Below are 14,520 nucleotides of genomic sequence, written 5' to 3'. Positions count from 1 at the left end.
GGAGCAATTACCTTTTAGCAGATTCTGGTCGGCAGTTTCATCATCTGCAATATGTTCTGTTTCTTCAGATATCTATGAAGGATATTTTTAATTATTTGAACTGAGGAAAATATAATTCTGACACGCTACAAAGAAAATATTTTGGAATGAAAGATCATTCTAGAAGTTTAGGGGTATAATTGTTTTTATAAAAAGGCAATTAAAAAAATTTACATCCTATTCCTAAAATGGCCTTTATGCCTATCTAAAGTAAAAAACAAGCAAATAAAAAAGATAAGTTTATCACTATACATTTAGTTAAAACATCTGAAAAAAATTTTTAAACAGCCATCTTCATGCTACATACTTGAACTTTTCTAGCCTTTTGCTACTAAAAATAATAAATTTATCATTAATCATAGTTCCTATGGTTTATAAAATACATGATTAACTCACTTACCTGGAAGTTAGTTGTCCAGGAACTTCCATTATTTGGTAGAAAATTGAAAGCCAGAAGTAAGCAAGGGAGGACAAAAGACAGAGCAATCAAGAGCTGTCCTGTGATGTTCTGTGAGCTCTGCTTCACAAAACAATACTTAGCCCTCCTTCTAGGCCTAGTTACTATCCTCACAAACATGATTCTAGAAACCTGATCACTATAGCTATTAGCATAGCACTGGCAGCAAAGATGTTTGAGAGGCTGCTAGAAGCAATCCTAAAAGGAGTAACAGTCCCAACTGGTAGGCTAATTAAGACCAGAGTAACAGAGGGACATTTAGTTGACCAACCCTAACACCTTACTCTATTATAGTACAGTAACTGATGTTCTAAATATTAGGTCTCAAGAAAAGATTCCAGGTGGACTGTCCCTCCCCAGAGCCATCCCATGATATTTCATCAGGGAACAGAAGAATTCCCTGTGGATTTTAAGAGAATACCAGTGGACTATGAGCTCTGGAACATTTGGCTAAACTAGAGAAGCCCTGAATTAGATCCTTGGGGAAAATGGTGTCTTCTGTCTAAAAACCAGCTAAGGTAGGTATAGAAAGGCTGATTCTACATGGCTTTCCACTTGTTAATAAATTGTCGTAGTCATGGCAATTTATAAGACAAAGCAACAAATAATGACAGCCCTTGCTTCTATATGATGACACTACATCTTTCACATCCACAGTGATGATGGAAGAATAGCAGAAAAGGGGGAAAATAAACAATAATTTATCAAGAATTGTGTTGATATATTACTAGAAGAATTGAACTGTGATATTGGAAATGTGGGGATCCTTGGACTTAATATTGAGATCCATGATATAAATTTCCTGTGGATGTTTCGGGGACTTGAAAATTACATTTCCCATGATTCCTCTTATGTAATACAGGTGGGCAGGAAGTGTAATTACGTAGATAGAGGTATAAAGACTCAGAACTTGATTAGGATTGGTACTTCCTCTTTCCTATAAAGCAGCCAGGGGGAAAGCATGGCGGGGCATTTTGAATTAGATCTTAGCAGGCACATTTTTTTTAATTACCAACATGGATTACAATAAAACCCTAATATTTTTAAATATATCCTTCTATATCAATTTTATTTGTTACAGAACTATATCAATATTTGCTTTTTTTACAATTGAAAACCCAGAGCCTCCTAAGCTTTAGGTTTATATAGCATGAATATGATCTTGGAGAAAGACTGTTAAAAGATCAATTTCTTTTTGGCTTTTTATTCTCTCATTCAGACTTTACTCAGGGGAATCTCCTGAGTAATACAGTTTGATTTGGTGACTGTGTGAAGGAAATTATTTAAGGGACATTGATCCTGAGAACAGAGTTTAGCCGTGGCATCCCCTAGTATCAGTGTGAGCATCAGGGTGAGTGACAACATGGCAGAGCCAGCATCACTGTGAAGAGGGAAGAGCCAGCAGAATGTTGACATGGAAGGGCTGATAGCATGACGTTTGAAAGCCAGTGGGCTTCCAGACCTGGACTGCCTATTTTGGCCCTTTATGTATGGCAAGACAGGGCCTTAGCCAGCCAAATGAAGAATCAATTCTATTTAGGCTGATACCTCTCAATCTCTTACTTCTCTCTATTTCTCTATTCATTAACAAATGCTTTATAACTCTGGTGCTGAGACTCCAAACAATCTTTTATTTGTTATATGACCATAAGTATAGGTAACACCTGCTCTGATAAAAACCCTCAAGGCAAGATGAGAAACATATCGTATAGGGGATAACTTTTATTCTACTCCACAGAAAATGTAAATGGTGCACAAGAAATAAGAACCTATAAATACTTGCAATAGTCTATGAGCAACTCTCTTTTTGGTGGGTTCTACTTTTCAACCAGGGTCCTAAATTTCTTTTAACTAAGAAACTCAGTCTCTCCCAAAAGAGCTATTAAGGGATGTTTGTAATATAAGTACATAGGAACTTCCTTCTGGCACAGTTCAGAGACCAGAGAGTGTACTTTCCTAGCCCAAGCAGTGACAGTAATTCTATTTTATCTTGAACAAAAAATGGAAATCTATGTTTTTTTTAAAAAGTCTAGTATCACTGTACTTCTTTCTTTGAGTTCCCAAAGATTTTGTTGCTTTTCAAGAGATGGGATCCTAACTCCCAGACATGGTTAACTTTCTGCAATTTGCTTAGTCTCAAAGAATTTACTTATTTCAGTTGGGAAAGTATAGTACAAAATGTCACCCTTTCTTCTCTGTGTACCCTGATATGAGTACTGGATGTACATTTGAGATTCCTCCCCTCTCCACATTTCTGCTCTCACTAAAATGTGACTTCTCTGCATTCATGACATAGATGCCCTGGATTTATAGATTGTATAGAGTGTCAATTAAGGTTTTAGAACTCTTCCAAAATTTCCTAGTTGCACAGATGTGAGAAATAAATTTCAAACTGATCTTCCTACCTCTTCATCTTTGTTTTCTGACTTTCCTGGCTTCCTTCAGGTCCCAGATTAAAAACTCATCTGTGGAAAAAGTCTTTCTAATCCCTCTTAATGCTAGTACTTTGCTTCAAAGATTAGCTCCTGTATCCTGTCTATATTTTGTTTGTTAATAGTTGTTTATATGGTGTCTCCCCCATAAGACTGAGAGTTCCTTGAGAATAGGTAGGTTTTTTTTTTAACATTTCTTGGTATCCCTCACATTTAGCACAGTAAATGGCACAAAGCAGATGCTTAATAAATCTTTTTTGGTTCATCTGCTATACAAAGTATTGGTTTTGTTTGTATCATGGCATATTTATTCCTATTTATTCATTACCAGCCTCTGATAACATGAGATCAATGATTTCTATAAAATGAACCCAATACATCAACTTTGTGAATAGCCCAAGTTGACTATTTTTCTAATTGGCAAGATAAATATTGACAGATTAAATTGGCACATACCTTTTTTTTCATATCTTCTCTTCTCTTGGAGATTTTTTTCATAATAAATCTTTCTTGAGGCTTCATTTTCTGTATATTTAAGAAAATATATTCATATAAATAGATTGTACAATATATCTCTTACTGAGCTTCTGACTTCTGCACAAGTATCAATTATTATTTACTATTTAAAGATTTTAATTCACTCATATACTACTTGAAATCTTGAAAATCCATAAATTTAAGAGAGAAAATGAACAGAGGTGATCATAATGGAAATGGGTCTAATGCAAATGATAGTCAAAGTATTCTATATCTCAGGAGAAATAGTCAGCTTGGTCATTTTTTATGCTTATGACATAGACTCAGAACTTTTAACCTCATATGTTAACCCAGATCTTATTTGAAATTTTAACTCCATAGTGTACAAATCAATTCAGTTCAACCATAATTTATTAAGTATATACTATATACAAAGCACAAAGATAGGAGGCCAAATAAGACTATTAAATATGGACTATTACCTAAATCCACTCTTTAGAATGCTTAGGATAGGAAAACAAAAATTTATAATCCAGATTTTGTCTTCTTGTAAAAAAATCAGCTTTCTGTGTTTTTAAGAAATCTGATTAAAATAAATGGCAGGGAGGGGGCATCTGGGTGGCTCAGTGGATCAAGAGCCAGGCCTAGAGACAGGAAGTCCTAAGTTCAAATTTGGTCTCAGACACTTCCTAGCTGTGTGACCATGGGCAAGTCATTTAACTACCATTGCCTAGTCCTTACTACTCTTTTGCCTTAGAACCAATACACAGTATTGATTCTAAGACAGAAGGTAAGGGAGGGAGGCAGGAAAGGAGGGAGGGATGAAGGAAAGAAAGGAAGGAAGGAAGGAAGGAAAGAAAGAAAGGAAGGAAGGAAGAAAGGAAGAAAGAAAGAAAGAAAGAAACAAACAAACAAACAAAGAAACAAAGAAAGAAACAAAGAAAGAAACAAAGAAACAAAGAAAGAAAGAAAGAAGAAAAGAGGAAGGGAGAAAGGGAGAAAGAGAAGGAAGGAGGGAATGAAGGAAGAGAAAGAAAGAAACAAACAAAAAAATTGTCTTTGCAAGTTAGATTCTTTTCATCAAGGATATTACTAATTTCCCAAAGAAAAGGAAGTGATAGATTAGCTATTTTGTATCAAAAGACTTAGAAGTCAATATCCTAATCCTAAAAATTATTTCTCAACCATTTTTCCAGCTCATTTTGAGCCATAGCAAACAACAAATTATGTTACTTGTTGAAAAACTGCTTTCTGTCTAATACTTATACATTTCATTTCCTAATATACACTTATGTTACATGGAGACTTTTAATAACAGAATAGAAGTTGGTATGCTTAATTGAGCCATTCCCATTAAACAAGCTGAAACACTTAGTGGGCTATCTCATAGACAACAGGACTATGTTACAATTTCTTCTTCATCTATACTTAATATAAATAAATTTTAAATCCATAACAAGATTAAAAGCAACCACTGTTCTTTGCCCCTTCATATGAAATTTATTGTCTGGAGCCTAATTTGAAAGAAAACCTGATGGTCTATTCATTTTTATCCTTCTACTACCAAGCAATTCAATTTTCATATTTTAAGCATTTCTAACAAGAAATCTTCATTTTTCTGAATTTTACAATATTATCATCTAGTATCTGAGATCAATGTTAGTTTATGACCAGGGTTTAATTTTAACTATATTTTTTTTTAACCCTTAACTTCGGTGTATTGTCTCATAGGTGGAAGAGTGGCAAGGGTGGGCAATGGGGGTCAAGTGACTTGCCCAGGGTCACACAGCTGGGAAGTGGCTGAGGCCATATTTGAACCTAGGACCTCCTGTCTCTAGGCCTGACTCTCAATCCACTGAGCTACCCAGCTGCCCCCTATAGTTCTTTTTTAAACAGTGATTTGATAGAGAATAGAGGCAAATTGGGCGGAAGGAACAATTTCTCTTGAAATATCTAACAGGAAGAAATCACCTCCTGAATGTGTCATTATCTCAGTGTCATAAGATATTTGTAAGGAAAAAGAAGTTTGCCACAATGACAAGGATAATTATAACTAACAGCAATAATAACTGGAATTCACACAATACTATAACATTTGCAAAGTGCCTTCGTCACAGTCACCTGGTAATGTAATTACTGCTGAGGAAATAAAAGCACAAAAAGGATATGCAATTTATCCACAAAACCAGTAAGGGCTGGCATTAAAATTAGAATTCAGGTCCTCTGACAAAGAATCTGGTTGGAGCCTAGATAATCTGGATTAAATAAAGGGAATTGCCCTAAAAAATTATAGATTTGGTGCATTTGAGTATAGAAGTGGGTCATGTCATCTTGTCAATATTTTCTAGTAGATATAACAAAGCTACCTCCATGAATATCTTTATTACAGGTTTACCACCTAACAATATACAAAGGGAAGATATGTTCTCTCCAGAGCTATGGAAACAGTTCTGACTTGGAAGACATAAATTTTATCAATACTTCTTTTCACATAAGTTAGCATCAAATGAAGTAATATGAAAAAAGTGTTTTGCAAACCCTGAAGATTTTTATAAATGTCAGATAGTATTATTGTCACTATTACATTTGCTAGGGTCCCCTAATGTGAAATTTCAGTAAGGAATCTAAAGGTTTTTCTCGAGTATCCTTTAATATCTTTACAAATTTCTATTTCAATTCAATTCAAACATAAGAGAAATAGTACCTAGGATATTTCATCTCTTGGAAGCTAAAGAGAGTAGGTAAATTCCAATCTGGTAGGTGGATGGCTGTCAAGTACTATTTTTTTAAAAGTGCCCAAATGGTTAATATTTGGCAAATACTCAACAAATACTTATTGGTTGATTAGAAAATATATTAATTTTCAGAACTGATGACTTTCTAGTTGCAAAAGGATTTTGTGGGCAAAATCAGAATTATATGTGCTTTGTCTGAATCACATGGGAGCATTAAGTTCAGATTTTGGTGCATTTCTGTTCAAAATAATTCAATGATTTTAAAATGAATTTTAAAACATCACTTTCCTTAATTGTATCAGCTGATAGCTCTTCTCTTTTCTGACAATGATCCATTAATTCTGCAATTTCACACACAAAACAATGTTACCAGGTTAACATGTAAAATAACAAGTTGACTCAGTTAATTACTGTGTAGGCTTCTTATCAAGATGATAAACCATTTAATTTCAAATTCCTATTAGTCATTTAATATTTTTCCAAGTAGAAAGCATAAAATTGTACATTTGGAATTTTGGTCAACAGTAGTTAGAAGGGGCCAGGAAAGGAAACAATTAAGGATCTCTCTCCCTACTTTTGAGGCCCTTATCACTAACAAGAAAAGCTGAGATGAATGACTAGCATATTTTTCATAGATATTTCATACTGTTATGGTTTGACATTACCTTCTAAACTAGTATTTGCATTATTTAATGAGTTATGAATATCCTAAAGCCCCAAATTCTAGAACTTTAATTTAACTCATTTGAAATAAAATGCTAAAGTCCTATTTATCCCACAAGTCAATTGCCCCCAAAATGCCTATAACAAATGTCAGTCTTATAGTTTTCAAGCTTTCTGAGAATTTTCTAAAAGAGTATTTTGTTTTAATAGATTGGTGGATTAAAATTACAGTAAATCTTTGCTTAAAATGGTTAGGGAAATAGGTTCTGCCACTCTTTTCCCAGTTAACTAGAAATCATTTTTGATTTCCCTTTTGTTGACAGTATTCCTAAAAGTGTTAGTTCACTTTTATACTCCACAAATATACATCTTGCATCCTTCTCCTGTTCTCTTCTGACATAGCAGCTATCTTCAATCAGAAGAGCATTCAATCTCTACTCCACACAGCTGCCAAAATCATCTTGCTAAAAGGTCTGACCAGTGCTTAGAGAGTTCCACGGGTTTTCTCTTGTCTCTAGGATAAAACATATATTCCTCAGCTTGTCTTTTAAGTCCCTCCACAGCCTGGCTTCAACCTTTTTTTTTAATAGTTTTTTTTATTTTTTTAGTTGCAATCAATTTGGATTCTTGTCCCAAGTTGACATGCCATCTTCTGTCCTTAAGCTCTCTTCTATACCTGGAATATACTTCCTCCCCACACCAACCTCTCTCCACACTTACCTTCAAAGTATAGTTCAAGTGGTACCTCCTCAAAGCTTCCTATCCTCCCTTTCCATCTCCCCAAGCTTTTAAATGTTCTTGCCCTTCTCCAGTTAGCTTGAATGAGGCAGTGATTTTTTTTCCTTTTTGTCTTTCTCCCACATACTTTGCACATGTTAGGTACTTACTAAATGTGTGGTGGTAGAGTTAGTAAGCAGTATATGTACACATACTTAAACATTTCTCCTTCTTCCTAAAAGATTACTTTGATCAGACTCCTTAACCTGACATTCAGTTAATTCTGAACTCTAATATTTTTGCTCTAATTCATTACCCAATACTTTTCTAATGATAATTATTCACTTTAGGCCAATAAGATCTATGCCTGTTCATTTAAATAATTGATAAAAATAGTAAATAGAATAATGCCAAAGACAAAGCTCAGACACATCTCACTAGAGATCCTTCCCTGATTACCCCAGTCCATGTTGGGTCTCATTAACTGTTAGAGATGGAAGAGATTTTTAAGTATTCAGTTCAATCTTCTCACTTTACAGTTAGGGAAACTGAGCCCCAAAGAAGTTAAATGGCTTATTCAAAAGGCACACGAGTAAAAGACACACAAGTAAAAAAAAGTTTAGTGCTGAAATTACCAAGTTCCACTCTATAATTTTAAAGATGAAGCCTGACCAGTGCTCAGGTTCATCCTCAGTGACTTATTAACTAATTGACCCATGGCAAGTGACTTTAACCACTGTCTGCTTCAGATTCCTCATCTGTAAAATGAGGATAATAATACTAGCATTTATTTCTTGGGCTCCTGTGAGGATAAAATAAAGTAATGTTTGTAAAGTGCTTTACAAACTTTTAAGCGTTATAAAAATGCAAGCTACTCCATGTACAGGCATTATTTCCCAACTCACAGATGAGGAAAAGGTTATGACTTTTCTGATATGGCTAAAAATTTCTTGGGCTTATGATTTTTTAAAAATTCATTTGTACTGACAGAGCACATAGAAAAAGATGTCCTATGTAGAGTACACACAGAAAATGAATTCCTAATCAACATAAGGAGTCTCCAAAGGAGACTCCGTATTTAAGTATGACATTGTGCTAATTGAATAGAAACAAGAACACTACACATCTTTTCTATGGAGGTCTATAATGATTCACAAGATATCCTTTTAACTATTTACACAAGAAAGGCATTTATTTCTCACATGTTATGTATTTTGTTTACTTCTCAGTTGACAACTGGGTTAGTACATTGATAAAATAGATCCCTCTGTAGCAGATATGTGTATCTTTATAGGTTCCCTGGGGCTTGGACCTTAGATATCAAATCCTCTAAGACCTAAACTTTATAAGGGTAATGTGACCCAAGGACACATAGATAGGATCAAAGATCATTGGATTTGTATTCAAAGACCTAGGTCCAAATCCCTCCTCCTATGAGGTTTACCATTTGTCACATCAAGTGACCTGTAGCTCATTCAGCAAGTAACTTAACCTGTCTGGCCGTCAGTTTCTTCATCTATTAAAATAAGAGGGGTTAGACTAGACAGCCTGGAAGATCTCTTCCAGAACTAGATCTATGGTCCTACGATTTAGTGCATCCAAGAGACTTGAGTTGGTCATCCATTCGACCTCATCATTTTATAGGTGGGTACAGTGACCAAGAGAAGGAAAGCTGCCAAAGGTGACTCAGGTAGTGTCAAAGAGTTTAGAATTTAATGTAGGAAAGGACTAAAGCATTAAAACTGAGGCAAGAGTTTGAGCCCAGGACCTCTGACTATTGGCAAAAACTGGCATTGTATAATAGGTCAGCTCTGGTCTCTAGTGTCTCTAGTTAAGAAAAAAAAAAAAAAACTTCCATCAATCATCTGCTTCGGATATTTGACTAACTGTGGGTCGCGGGACTGAGTCACGCGTGGTGCTTCAGTTTCCCTGTCTGTAAGATGAGCGGTTTGGATCCCAAGGCGTTCAAGTTGCCTTCCAGCTCCGATTTCAAATCCAGTCTTCCGCCTACGCCCGACTTTCGGTAGAAGCAGCACTACACAGAGTAATTTGAAGCATACGAATTGTGCTTAAAATAAAACCCTCCTCTTATAACCGGGAGTCAGTCCGACACTTCCCAGAGACCACCAAGAGAGGAAAATGGGCGGAGAGAGCTACCAGCTCCAGAGACTACATTTCCCAGCAGACCCCGTGGCTTCAACCTACTTTAGATTACTTGCTCTGTCAGGCCCCGGTACTTTGGGCAGACACTGGCCAAGGAAAGGCTCTGAAAGAGGCCACACAACTCTCTCCCTGAAGGAAAAAAGAGCTTTAAAAGGATCGCCCGCCTATCTTCTGGCTGCTCAACGTCCACAGTTCCCCACGCCACCGACCACAAAGTAAACAACTAGAACGGATTTCTTGAAGTCGATGCTCGAGCGCGCGCAGTGCAGTCAACTTTGGAGCATGCGCAGTGCCGGCACCTTTGGTACGCTTCGGTCTTGCCTTCCGATTGACCACTGAAACGCGTCGGGCGTGCGAGCCGTAGTCGTAAAGGGTTGCGGCAGCCTCAGAGATTGGTTGCTTTGCCACTGTGGAGGAGAGGGTGACTGCAGGAGAACCAGGGCTTCCGGTGGGAAGCGTCCCTCTCATTATCTGGTGATCACCACACATCCCATCATGGTCAAGAAAAACAGAATTCCTTACTGCTAAGTTTCGGCTGGGCGTGCGCCCGCCTCCTGCTCCGCAGCGGGAGCGATCCTGGGTTGTCCGGTGAGTACGCCTAGCTGTACGACCAGAGCTCAGGCTTGGATACTCTGCGTCTCCCCGCCAGCATCTAGGGGTTCTGCTTGCCGTTGGCAGTCACTGAGGAGAAGGGTAGGATAAGTCTCCAGGTCCGTTTGTTTTTTTCTTCCCACTCGAACTTACAAAAATTGTTAGAGCTTTCGGGCGGTCTTTTCAGGAAATCGCCTCCGGGTTTGGAAACTGAAGATCGCTCTCCTTAGTTCCAGTTTAAAAAAAAAAAAAAAAGCTCACCTTGGTTGGATGGATCCAACAGGTGCAACAGTTACGAGTTTTTATATTTCTAGAGTGTATCGTGGAAGTATGTGCTCGAAGAATCTTGTGGCTTTTAGGACACTTACGAGATGATTGTTTAATAAAATAAATAAAATCTTATTCTTCCTTGGGAATTGTTTAATAAAAGTAGTTTAAATTTGTTCCCCTGTTTCTTTTCCTGGTTTGTCACCTAAAAGGAAAACAAAAATATCCTGTATTTGGAAACGTTTTTACGAAAATGATAGCTTATTAGGAAGGAAAGGAGTTTTTTTCCATTCATTCAAATAAAAATTAAATAGTGAATATTAAGTGTATATGTATGCTAGGTAATGTACTAAACGTTGGTGGTACAAAAGTAAAAAATAGGCCCTCCAGGGGTCAGCTGGGTAGCTCAGTAGATTGAGAGTCAGCCTAGAGACGGGAGGTCCTAGTTTCAAATCCATCCTCAGACACTTCCCAGCTGTGTGACCCTGGGCAAGTCCCTTGACCCCCGTTGCCCACCCTTACCACTCTTACACCTAGGAGCCAATACACAGAAGTTAAGGGTTTAAAAAAAAAAAATAGGCCCTCCTCTCAAAGAGGGGAAGACAGCATGGAAACTATGGACAAATGATCTCAACAGGATAAATTGGAGATGATCAAAAGAGGGAAGGCATTAGCTTTAGGTGTGATAGGGAGAGATTTTCCTTTAGAAGATAGGATTTTAGTTGGAACATGAAGGAGGCCAGGAAATAAAGGAGTAGAAGAGAGAGTAGAGTATTCTAGTTATGGGAGACAGCCAGTGAAAATTCCTGGAGTTAAAGATGGAATGTCTAAGTAATAAGGAGACCAGTGCCATAGCATTTTAGAGTGGGGTGGGTGAGAAATATTAAGGTGCAAGAAGAATGGAAAGATAAGAGTGGACAGGTTATGAAGGGCTTTGAATGCCAAAGAGGATTTCATATTTGATTCTAGAGGTGATAGCAGGTCAGTGTTTATTGAGGAGATAGGTATATATCATTTGTCTATAGTTTTCATGCTGTCTTCCCTACTTTGAGAGGAGGGACTATTTTTTATCTTTGTATGCCAGTTGCACATGTGTACACTTAATAAATGTTCACTTACTATTTACCACTTATTGAAATGAATGTAAACTATTACTTTCCTTCCTGTCCAGCTTTCTGCCATTTCTGTAAATTTTGTAATTTTATAATTAAAAATTTACAAATGATCAGACTGACCTATACTCCCTCATCCTTCCAGATAGTCAAAAGACTTGAGAGACACTTCATAGCTCTGTGACCTTAGATAAGCAAGAGGGACAGAGATAGGAAAACACTAGTTTGAATGGTATCATCATTATACTATATCAAACTCCATAGTTTTGGAACTCTGCCATCAGTTACTTTATCAACAAAGATCTTTAGACAAAAGCACCTATTTTATCCACAATATTATCTGTCACTGGAATGACTCAAAAGTGTTTTGCTTATGATTTTCTAAGCATAATTTTAACCTTATCAGTAGTGGAAAATAGCACAATGTTTCACCTAACACCTCTCCTGTAGAAAGTATCTTTCTACCCTTTGCAGTTCTAAGCGAAAACAAAAATTTTTAGAGACAGTTTATAGCCTTTCAAAGATTTCTGACTTTTTCAAAACATGACCTTTTTTGGGGAAAAATTATCCTGCCTCACCAATAACTTCTACATGTACATTTTAAAGATATTTCAGTTAATTGTGTTTCTAGCTATCTGAAGCTAAAACATACAAAGCAAATTATGATCTTTCTTCTCCACTAATAACCATGTTTGTGAATCCCAGTGAAATACAGAGTGTATCATGTCTTCCTGAATTTGGGCTTTTGACTTTGCATTTCTGTGTTTCTATAACTTAAAACATCTCTGTTATTTTCATACTAGTTTCAGCTTCTCCAGTGAGTTTTCTCTTTTAACTGGTTTTGCATTTATTCACAACAAAAAGGACATTTCTTCATTTTTTTGAAAATTTAAGACAAAATTTAATTATAACTGTGTGAATTTCACATATATACATATTATATACATACATATTATATATAACATATATACATATTATATACATACATATTATATATACACACATATTATATACATACATATTATATATTATATATACATGTATATATATATATATAACCATTTACAAGTTATTTACTTTTTTCTTGAAAGTTGCAGGTTTGAAGAGAACCACCTGATTATTCTTGTACTTATCAAAACAAATGATGTTGAAGAATATGAGGGATAGTGTGGTAAAGTGAGTAGAGATTGGGCCTTAGTGTGGGGTTGATCTGGCTTCAAAGTCTGCTTCCAATTTATGCTGGCTGTGAGATCCAGGCTGTGCAGGTCATTTAAATGTATCCCTGTAAACTCTCTTAAGACTCTTAAGTCAGAGAACGTTTACAGACCTCCTGGAGAAAGGAAAGTTTCACCAAACATATCACAACTCCAGCCCCACAAAAGTTACCTTTAATTCCCTGCAAAGATTGTTTACCTTCGTGTTTGGATGGTTTTCATGTGCAGCCGCACAACTTATCTGGACTATGAGTACCAACAGACCAATGGTGATGGTGGCGGATTGCCCTCTAGAGGAGATTCAATAACTGCCAACTCCAGTTAGTCCTTATTTATGTATAATAATCTCTGCATTCCATTCTCTGTCAATTGGAACTTATTCACTGTATTACTCTCATTTTTGTTGACTTGTATTTGAACTTTTTCATTGAAAAATGAGTGTATAAATGTGGGAAAGGTACTAGAAAATAGTAATGATAATGAGTCTTTCTTTTTACCTGAAAGGTGTCATGGCCCTCTCTACTCCAGTGGAGTAAATCATACTGCTTGTGGTATTCAGAAGTCCTCTCTTATACCAGTGAATCATTGCCCAATATTCAGATATCCCAGCTATCACTCCACATAAAAAAAATATTTTTAGGTTCGGTTGTTAAATTGTGGGTCACTTGTTCAGTATTGTCAAATTTCTTCTCTGCTTCCATTTAGACAACAGGCTATTATGGATAAGTGTTCTAACAGGGTTTAATTTTTACACTCTGACCTTTTAAAATTCTAAATCTTTTAATGAGATTAAAAAAATATACCATGTACTGTTGTGAACTGATCTAACCATTCTGAAGGGCAAAACTATGCCTAAAAGGCTATAAAATTGCATACCTTTTGATCCAGTAATACCACTGCTAGGTTTGTATCCTACAGAGATTTTTTAAAAAGGGAAAGGACTTATTTGTACAAAAATGTTTATAGCAGTCCTTTTTGTGGTGGCAAAGAGTTGGAAATTGAGGGGATGTCAATCCACTGGGGAATGGCTGAACAAATTGTGGTATGTGATGGTGATAGATCTACTGATGCAGAGAGAAATAGACAGAACCAGGAGTATATTGTACACAATAACAGCAATATTGTGGGATTTTTAACTATGAAAGACTTAGCTACTCATGGTAATACAATGATCCAGGACAATTCTGAAAGACTTATGACAAAGAATGCTATCCATTCTCCAGGGAAAGAACTGTTGGAGTTAGATGCAGATCAAAGTGTATGATTTTTCACTTTAGTTTATTGGGGTTTTTATTTTGGGGTTCTGGTTTTATATGAGTATTCCTACAACAATGAATGATATGGAAATATGTTTTGCATAATAATACATGTATAACCCAGTTAAAATTGCTTACCATCTTTGGGAAGGGAGGGAGGAGACAATTTAGATCTTATAACTTCAGAAAGCTTGGGTGGAAAATTACTATTACATGTAATTTGTAAAATGTCTTTAAAAAAAAAGAAAAATATAAGTCTCCTCTTTTTTTTTTAAACCTTACTTTCCACCTTAGAACCAATACTGTGTGTAATGGTTTTAAGGCAGAAAAGTGTTAAGCTAGGCAATGGGGGTCCAGTGACTTGCCCAGAGTCACAGAACTAGGAAGTGTCCAAGAC

General features: G+C 36.2%; 1 long non-coding RNA gene across 1 annotated transcript; it reads right to left on the bottom strand.

Annotated features, from left to right (window-relative positions):
* Nucleotides 1-9,911, bottom strand: LOC123238240. Its single transcript, XR_006505492.1, has 3 exons — nt 9,726-9,911; nt 3,385-3,453; nt 1-72 (listed from the first exon to the last, which is right to left on the bottom strand). It is a non-coding gene; the product is annotated as an uncharacterized LOC123238240 (long non-coding RNA).
* Nucleotides 9,912-14,520: the final 4,609 nt, after the last annotated feature.

This window comes from Gracilinanus agilis, chromosome 2 (assembly GCF_016433145.1).
Source record: "Gracilinanus agilis isolate LMUSP501 chromosome 2, AgileGrace, whole genome shotgun sequence".
Classification (NCBI taxonomy): Eukaryota; Metazoa; Chordata; class Mammalia; order Didelphimorphia; family Didelphidae; genus Gracilinanus; species Gracilinanus agilis.
Note: the sequence above shows the minus strand (reverse complement) of the source record. Positions and strands in the feature narration are given on the sequence as shown.